This window comes from Octopus sinensis, linkage group LG4, assembly GCF_006345805.1.
Source record: "Octopus sinensis linkage group LG4, ASM634580v1, whole genome shotgun sequence".
NCBI lineage: Eukaryota > Metazoa > Mollusca > Cephalopoda > Octopoda > Octopodidae > Octopus > Octopus sinensis.
The window spans coordinates 16169980-16180007 of NC_043000.1; the positions used below are offsets into that span (position 1 = coordinate 16169980).

General features: G+C 40.7%; 1 long non-coding RNA gene across 1 annotated transcript; it reads right to left on the minus strand.

Moving 5' to 3' along the window:
- LOC118763208 lies at positions 1-8325 on the minus strand. The gene is made up of 3 exons (XR_004998958.1): positions 7967-8325; positions 3944-3946; positions 1-12 (listed from the first exon to the last, which is right to left on the minus strand). It is a non-coding gene; the product is annotated as an uncharacterized LOC118763208 (long non-coding RNA).
- Between the last annotated feature and the right edge of the window lie 1703 nt (positions 8326-10028).

Sequence of the window (10028 nt, forward strand, 5' to 3'; positions counted from 1 at the left end):
CACCTTCTCCAACTTGAATCAAGGAGGTCTATATAACGTCCTTGGTTTGTAAAAATGTATATGGTAACGTCCTTTATTATTATTGTACATATAACATAATGCAAATGTGTAGCTTTTTTGTGCATTTTGTTTTACAGAAAATAAAGAAATAACAGTAATAACGTTTAATAAATGTTGCTTACAGCAAGTTATGGCTGATTCTTTTATGACTTCATTGCTTTCAGGCTTAGCTTAAGGTATTTTCACGCCCGACATCACAAAATGCGTCTGAATAAACATTGCCAGACAGCAAATAGAGACTCGGATATTGCTTAGAAAATAAATTTTTAACCACTTATGCATGCCTTTCCTCCCTTGGACACAAAGACCTGTTGAGGTACCAGCCTCGCCTGGCACCTGTGCCGGTGGCACGTAAAAAGCACCCACTACACTCATGGAGTGGTTGGCGTTAGGAAGGGCATCCAGCTGTAGAAACATTGCCAGATAAGACTGGAGCCTGGTGCAGTCTTCTGGCTTCCCAGATCCCCGGTCGAACCGTCCAACCCATGCTAGCATGGAGAACGGACGTTAAATGATGATGATGATGTAGTACGCACTAGGGATTTTGACCTTAAAATTTTTTGGGGGAAAATGCGGATTATACTCAAGGATTTACGGTATTATTTATCTTCAATGATGACGAGTATAACGTTCAAAATATTTCTGACTGCTCTTGAAAATCTATTCTTTGAGATGTTCTCTCTTTCTGGTGTCCATGCAACTGACAGGATGATGTTAAAAATAACAAAATTGAGTTGATTACTCTTTACTCTTTTACTTGTTTCAGTCATTTGACTGCGGTCATGCTGGAGCACTGCCTTTAATCGAGCAACTCGACCCCGGGACTTATTATTTGTAAGCCCAGTACTTATTCTATCGGTCTCTTTTGCCAAACCGCTAAGTGACGGGGACGTAAACACACCAGCATCGGTTGTCAAGCAATGCTAGGGGGACAAACACAGACACACACATACATATATATATATACATATATACGACAGGCTTCTTTCAGTTTCTGTCTACCAAATCCACTCACAAGGCATTGGTCGGCCCAGGGCTATAGCAGAAGACACTTGCCCAAGATGCCACGCAGTGGGACTGAACCCGGAACCATGTGGTTGGTTAGCAAGCTACTTACCACACAGCCACTCCTGCGCCTAGATTAGATATTTTTTTAATAAGAAGCCATCCAAATAATGAAGAATTTAAGTGTTGGTCTTCATCAGTGAAAGGAAAATCCATATGTACAAAAATTATAATAAAAAAAGTAGAAATACAAGTATACACTCTGACATAGCCTGTCCCAGAGATGGATTGATAGATGGATCTTTGTATTTACTTGGTGGGTTTGAAGGAATGGAGCAGTGATCTAAGAGAACCCATGAACAACCTTTGCAGGCCTTTCCAGACCAGTGACATTGATACCATTAATGTATCTCTTTGAAATTAAATCCTGTGGGAAGAACATTAGCAGAGTGGGCATTCTGGAGATCTGATACTCTGGGAAGAAAGAATTGAGCATAGGGTTTACTACAGGGTCTGGGGACTGGACACAGGAAGGGTAATGAGAAGAGAGATGCAAGAGATGAAAGATGGGTGGATCCCAAAAGCGGCCAGTTTTCTTAAGAGATTTGTATATCAGACATGGTGAAAACCTTTGATGTTGAATAGTTGAAGAATCAGTAATAATTAGTAGCAGTAGCAGCAGTAGTAATGGTAGAAGTAGTAGCAGTTGCAGTAACAACAGCAGCAGTAGTAGTAGAAGCAGCGCCACCAGTAATAGTAGTAAAAGAAGTGGCAGCAGGTGGAGTAGTAGTAGCAGCAGCAGTAGCTGTTCAAGAATTTGGACCTGGAGGTCTCCATTTCCAGTGACTTCGAGGGCCACCTCCCAGTGGTGTCAGGCGTCAACGAAGAGCCCTCGACTACAACAAGACGGCCAAAGTTTTTTCTTTTTTGCCAAGGTCTGAGGTCTCTAGCCCCTAAGCCCTAGACCATCACCTAATCACCCTTACCCATCTTGCTGCTTAACAACAGCAGCAGCAGCAGCAGTAGTAGTAGTAGCAGTAGTAGTAGTAGTAGTAGTAGTAGTAGTAACAGCAGTAGTAATAGTAGTAGTGATAACAATAAAAGTGAAAGTTGTCTTGTTTGCTTATTTATCAAATTCTATGAAGTCTTCTTCTGAGCAATTAAACCATTTTCAGGTTGTTGCCATGCAATAACTATTACCGAATCAGTTATTTATATATCAAGCAGTAAAAAATAAATTCAAGAAGGCAGATAGACTAACAACAGAATTTGCAACAGCATTATTGCTGTTGTTGGTTTATTGAGGCAAAAATTCAAGGATGAACAATAAATAAATTCAGCAGATAAACAAATAGAGTTTACTTTTTACAACAGTGACATTAGTAAGTTGTACTTACACAAGTGTTACAATCATCTGATGTGTTTTGTTTGTGATCAAAAGTACACTCTACTGTTTAGTTTTGTTTTGTTTGTCTCATTTACTCTGGAGAAAGTTTGTGTGCAATATTGAAGTGTGTGTGTGTGTGTGGTGTGAGAAGCATTTGCAGTACTTACTGCGATGACTGTTATATTTTTTGTTTTACATATTATCAAATGCAAACAAGTCTGCAGTTTATTTGTTCAATAAGTCAACTTGCATTTCGTGAATGAATTTGTTTTAGTCATAAATTTTTTATGTGACAGACACAAGTTATATTTCATATATTTAATACATACATACATATATATATATATATATATATATATATATATTATATATATATATATATATATATATATATATATATATATATATTATATATATATATATATGTATGTATATATATGTATATATATATATATATATATATATATAATATATATATATATATATATATATATATATGTATATACATATACATATACATATTCATCATCATCATCATCATCATCATTTAGTGTCCGTTCTCCATGCTAGCATGGGTTGGACGGTTCAACTGGGGTCTGTGAAGCTGGAAGGCTTCATCAGGCCCAGTCAGATCTGGCAGTGTTTCTACAGCTGGATGCCCTTCCTAACGCCAACCACTCTGTGAGTGTAGTGGGTGCTTTTTATGTGCCACCTGCACAGGTGCCAGACAGAGCTGGCAAACGGCCACGAACGGATGGTGCTTTTACGTGTCACCGGCACGGGGCCAGGCGAGGCTGGCAACGGACATGAACGGATGGTGCTTTTACGTGCCACCAACACGGGGGCCAGACAGAGCTGGCAAACGGCCACGAAACGGATGGTGCTTTTACGTGTCACCGGCACGGGGGCCAGGCGAGGCTGGCAACGGGCACGAACGGATGGTGCTTTTACATGCCACCGACATGGGGGCCAGACAGGGCTGGCAAACGGCCACGAACGGATGGTGCTTTTACGTGTCACCGGCACGGGGGCCAGGCGAGGCTGGCAACGGACACGAACGGATGGTGCTTTTACATGTCACCGACATGGGGGCCAGACAGGGCTGGCAAACGGCCACGAACGGATGGTGCTTTTACGTGTCACCGGCACGGGGGCCAGACAGAGCTGGCAAACGGCCACAAACGGATGGTACTTTTACGTGTCACCGGCACGGGGGCCAGGCCAGGCTGGCAACGAACACGAACGGATGGTGCTTTTACGTGCCACCTACATGGGGGCCAGACAGGGCTGGCGAACGGCTACGAACAGATGGTACTTTTACGTGTCACCTGCACGGGGGCCCTGATGTTGATCGACCTCAATTTGGTTTGATCTTGATTTTGACTGTTCTCACTGGTCTTGCCGGGTTTTCTCACGCACAGCATACCTCCAAAGGTCTCGGTCACTGGTCATTTCCTTGGTGAGACCTAAAGTTCGAAGGTCGTGCTTCACTGCCTCGACCCAGGTTTTCCTGGGTCTACCTCTTCCACAGGTCCCCTCAACTGCCAGGGTGTGGCACTTTCGCACACAACTATCTACAGCCATTCTCATCACATGACCATACCAGCGCATACGTCTCTCTTGCACACAACAACTGATACTTCTTAGGTTTAACTTTTCTCTCAAGGTACTTACACTCTGTCGATTATGAACACTGACGTTACACATCCATCGGAGCATACTAGCTTCATTTCTTGCGAGCTTACGCAAATCCTCAGCAGTCACAGCCCAAGTTTCACTACCATGTAGCATGGCTGTACGTACACATGCATCATACAGTCTGCCTTTTACTTTGAGCGAGAGGCCTTTTGTCACCAGCAGAGGTAAGAGCTCTCTAAACTTTGCCCAGGCTATTCTTACTCTAGCAGTTATACTCTCAGCGCACCCGCCCCCGCTACTAACTTGGTCACCTAGGTAACGGAAACTATCAACTACTTCAAGCTTTTCTCCCTGGAAAGTGACGGAAGTTGGTCTCAGAGCATCTTCAGTGTTAATTGTTCCTGAGCATCTGCCACATACAAAAACCATCTTCCTAGTTAGCCTTCCTTTGACATTGCTGCACCTCTTATGTGTCCATAGCTTACACTTGGTGCATCTTATAGAGTTTCTACCTACACCTTTTCTACAGATCGAGCAGGGCCATCTACCTGAAGGCGTTTGTGATTGGTCTACCTTCCTACTTATTAGGACTTTGGTTTTGGCTAGGTTGATTCTAAGGCCCTTCGATTCTAAACCTTGTTTCCATACCTGAAACTTCTCCTCTAGTTCTGATAGAGACTCAGCAATTAGAGCAAGGTCATCAGCATAGAGGAGCTCCTAGGGGCATCCTGTCTTGAATTCCTCCGTTATTGCCTGGAGGACTATGATAAATAGGAGGGGACTGAGGACTGAACCTTGGTGGACCCCAACCTCTACCCTGAATTCTTCACTGTACTCGGTGCCAACCCTCACCTTACTAGCAGCGTCTCTGTACATGGCTTGTACAGCTTTCACTAACCATTCATCTATCCCTAGTTTCCTCATTGACCACCAGATGAGGGATCGGGGGACCCTGTCGAAGGCTTTCTCCATATCAACAAAAGCCAGGTATAGGGGCTTGTCTTTGGCTAGGTATTTCTCTTGCAGCTGTCTTACCATGAAAATAGCATCAGTAGTACTTTTCCCTGGCACGAACCCAAACTGCATCTGATCTAGGCTAACTCTCTCTCTAATTAGTTGGGCTATAACCCTCTCCGTAACCTTCATTACCTGATCCAGCAGCTTGATACCCCTGTAGCTATTTGTATCTAGGGCGTCACCTTTACCTTTGTAGCAGCTGACTATTATGCTGCTACACCAGTCATTGGGAATGACTCCTTCGTGTATCACCTGGTTAACTATACGGGTGACTAGGCTATAGCCGACACTACCAGATATTTTGAGCATCTCTGCAGTAATTCCTGATGGGCCTGGGGCTTTCCCTGTTTTCATGCTTTTAATTGCCTTATCTACTAAGGAACTGTCAACTCGGATTGCTGGTCCCTCTGTTGGGTCAACATTCGGCAGACTCTCTTTATCCCATTCATTTTCCTCATTCAGCAACCTTTCATAGTGGCTTCTCCAAACCTCTCTCTTTGCATCCTCATTTAGCGCAAGTGAGCCGTCATCCGTGCGAACACATTTTTCTCCTACCACGTCACGATTCTCTCTCACACACTGTCTTGCTATACGAAATACCTCAAGTCTTTCATCCTCACGGCGCAGGACATTGGCAAATTTTTTCCTATCTGCTTCCCCTCTGGCTAAATAAACCTGCCTCCTAGCTTCCCTTCTTGCAGTCTGATACACTTCCCTGCTACCACCGTTCTTCCAGTCCTTCCAAGCCTGTTTCTTTTGTCTAATAGCCCTGTCAACAGTATTGTTCCACCACCACGTTATTTTGGGTCTTGTGGGGACTTTGCACCAGCCACAGATCTGGTCAGTGGCTTTCAGCAGGTTGTCCCTTAGAAGCGCCCAGTTATCTTCTACCCCATGTGTAGCTATGCCCCCTTCTATTTCGTCGAAGGCTTCAAGTAACATGTCTCTAAATCTCTGTCCATTAGCAGGATCTTTAAGCTTCCAGACCCTTCTTCTCCATGTTGGTCGTCTTCTAGTCGTCCTCTTAGTCCTGATCCTAAAGTCACTGACTACCATTCTATGTTGTGGGGTACATTCTTCGCCTGGGAAGGTTTTGGCATTCATAAGCAGCCATCTTTCCCTTTTTCTGGCAAGGATGTAGTCGATTTGGCTAGTATGCTGGCCCAAACGGTAGGTGACCAGGTGGCTTGTGGTTTCCTGAAGTTAGTGTTGCAAACCATAAGACTATCGCATCACAGAACTCCAGCAGCCTGGTTCCCTCCTCATTGCGAGAACCATAACCATAGCCTCCATGAACGCCATAGAAGCCCTCAGCATATCGTCCAACATGCCCATTGAAGTCACCAGCCACAAAGAGAAGGTCCCTGTTGTTCGTCAATGAGGTGGTCTGCAGTAGGGTGTCATAGAAACGGTCTTTCTGTCCATCGGGTAACCCTGGCTGAGGGGCATAGGCCGATATAATAGTTGCTAAACTATGATGGAGCACTAATCTAATCTTCAATATTCTGTCACATACTCTGACTACCTCGATAACTTTATCTACCCATTTTCCGGCAATAAGCATACCCACTCCCCCGACTCCTTCAGTATTCCCGGCCCAGAAAATTTTATACCTCTGTCCTTTACCCGTGAGGAACCTAGCAGAACCTCCTCTCCACCTCACCTCTTGAATACAGCATATATCTACACACCTCCGTTCAAGCAATTCGACGATCTCACCAGATCTGCCTTTCAGTGTGCCAACGTTGAGAGTGCCAACCCTGAGGAAGTGGGAGGCAATGGACCTAGTAGCATCATGAACCTGAAAAGAAAACTCGCGTTTGGCAGTATTCATAGACAAACAATAAAGCTCAAGTTCAAACCGCGTACGTTACACCAAGCATATCTTGCAATGAATGACCACTACCTTTATGGAAAGAGGAACAGATGGGCATAGGAGACAACAGGGATGCGAAGTGTACATGGGGGAGAACAAGGATGAGAAAATTTTGAGCTTCCTGTAGCGGTGGGGGCAGCGTAAGACTAAGTGAAAATGGGAGACAACAAGGATATATATATATACACACATATATATATATATAGATATATATATATATATACATACATACACACATATATATAATATATATATATATATATATATATATATATATATATATGTATGTATGTAATGTTGCCACTTGATTTGAAAATTTTTGTATTAATGGAAGACCTCTATAATTGGCTGATGAGTACTCAGCATCTTAAATCTGTTGTAATACTTACAACATTTAACAAAATGATGTAGTACGAAACGATCGTACCAAATTACCGGAGTCATTCTTGTTGCTTATTTTGATATACATATACATATATATATATATATAATATATATATATATATATATATGATGAAGAATTAGCCTAGCAAATTATTTTATTTGCTAAATAAGTCAGAAACCATGGTCCAGGAAATAGGTGGTAAATGTTTTTATTTTTCATTCCCTTCAAGAATTTATCCCTAATTAGTGGTTTGGACTTTAGCTGTTCTTTCTAGCATACAGGATTCCTATGATGGAAACCTCTTAATGTGTTTAAATGTACACTTTATTTTATATGAATAAAATATAGTCTATTGACTAATTTTTTTATATGCTAGGCAACTGGTAGTAAAATATTCTAAAATCTTTATTACCGATATTATTAATTAATTATTCTGTTGTGTCTGGGGAGAGTCATTTTCTTTTTGTACCTTATAATGTAAAGCACTCACCAGTAAAATTTCCACTTATTTCTTATTTCTATTTTCCTAAAATTTTCATTGCGTTGCAGCAAATCCAAAAACGATATTAATTGATTATATATATATATATGCTTGTACTTCCTCTTCAGCAAAACACCTATATCTGTCTTACTATAACCTTTTCATCATCACCTCCTCCAATGCTTCCTCCCTTCTTAAAAGTTTTTGTCTTGCATGTACTTGGTGACCCTGTCAGTGCAGTTGCCACTTAAAAGCATCCAGTCCACACTGTAAAGTGGTTGGCATTCAGAAACGCATCCAGCTGTAAAAATCCTACCATAACAGTCACAAATCTGGTGCAGACTTTGGCATGACCAGCTCTTGTAGCATCCCACCTATGCTAGCATGGAACACAGACGTTAAATGATGATGATGATGATGATGATGATGATGATGATGATGTGTGTGTGTGTATTCATAAAAGGACAGATAGACAGACAGATAGATATAGAAAGGGTGCTGAAAAGTTCCTGGCTTTGGATGAAAGAAAATACAGGAGGATCAGTTAATTATGATTTTATTCAACATATTCCCCTCTCAGACTCACACACTTATTTCAGTGGTCCTTCAATTTTTCTAAGCCCTGTAAAACAACTCAGAAAGTTGGACCTCAAACCAGGCCTTTCATGATACCCGTAAAGCCAGAAACTTTTCAGCCCCAACCCCTCATAAACTGTGTAAATTCTGAACAGTGATGAGTGTATTGTGTCACCCATTTTATTTTTCTTTGTTTAGATTCAACTGATGTCACTGGAGTGATATTGCAGTCAGCAAAGAGCTTTGCAAACACATGGATCACTTTTTATCACCCATGACACGGTATTTCACCTGCCACTGCGTTCTGAGTTCAAATTCCGCCGAGGTCGACTTTGCTTTCATCCTTTCGAGGTCGATTAAATAAGTACCAGTTACGCACTGGGATCGATATAATCGACTGAATCCGTTTGTCTGTCCTCTCTGTGTGTAGCCCCTTGTGGGTAGTAAAGAAATAAGATAATGGAAGTATATGATGAATGATAATTGAAAAAATTGCTGAAAGATGTTGGTGGAAGATTCAAAAGTTGTTTGAAGCAGTTTTGAGATTTAATTCAAGTCAGGTAAATAAACCTCATAAAATGGTTCTATATTTTGTAAATATGTGAAACCCGTATGAGCAAGGAAAATCAATGTTAAAATGAATGTGACGTACAAAGAAAACAATTTAGTCTGTAGATAAAAATTGAAAGAGAAGTATCATAATTTTATAGTTCGTCTTTTATATATGCATAATAATAGGATCTTTTCGCTTTGACTGGCAGATTTTTAAAATAATTTCTTTGACACATTACGGCAGAAATCGTTTTCACCTCAATAGATGTCATTGATTGGTTGAAATTGCCGAAATGCAAGAAATTAAAGACCAAATATCTTACAAACTACAGAATTTTCTCAATAAAGCCAAGAGAAAAATATGTTTTATATACACATTCTACCAGTTTACGAAGTTTAAAAGTGTTTTGTTACAAAGAAATTATTTTAAAAATCTGCCTGTCAAAGCGAAAAGATCCTAATAATATGCAAAGGCAGAAATACTATTACTATACTGAACTTTTTCAATTTTTGTAATCTCTTTTTGTTTATTTTGTGGTTGTTATTTAGTTGGAGAAGGAGAAAAGTCACTCCTACGTAAAGCTATTCAAAATGAGGTTATGTAGAGTTGCTTCCCTTTAATCATTAAAATAATACAGTTATGAAACTAAAATTCTAAAATCTATAAACGTTCCAAATAGTAAAACTTTTTAAATCCGAAAATTTATTCGGGAAGAGAAATGTCTCAAATAGAAAATTCTTGAAAGCCTTTAGGAATGTTATAAAATAAGAGGATATATCGTAGATAGGCATAAAATGAGAGTGTAAGAGGTGAGGTCGTTGTATAGCTGTTTTATGTGGTTCATAAGTTGAACTAAATGTGTGAAAAATGCAAACCAAGGCTAAAGCATAAGTTACATATTTCTAGTTAGATAGAAGCCCGTCGTATATATGTACGTGTGTGTCTGTGTTTGTCCCCCCAACATCGCTTGACAACCAATGCTGGTGTATTTACGTCCCCCGTAACTTAGCGGTTCAGCAAAAGAGACCAGTAGAATAAGTACTAGGTTTA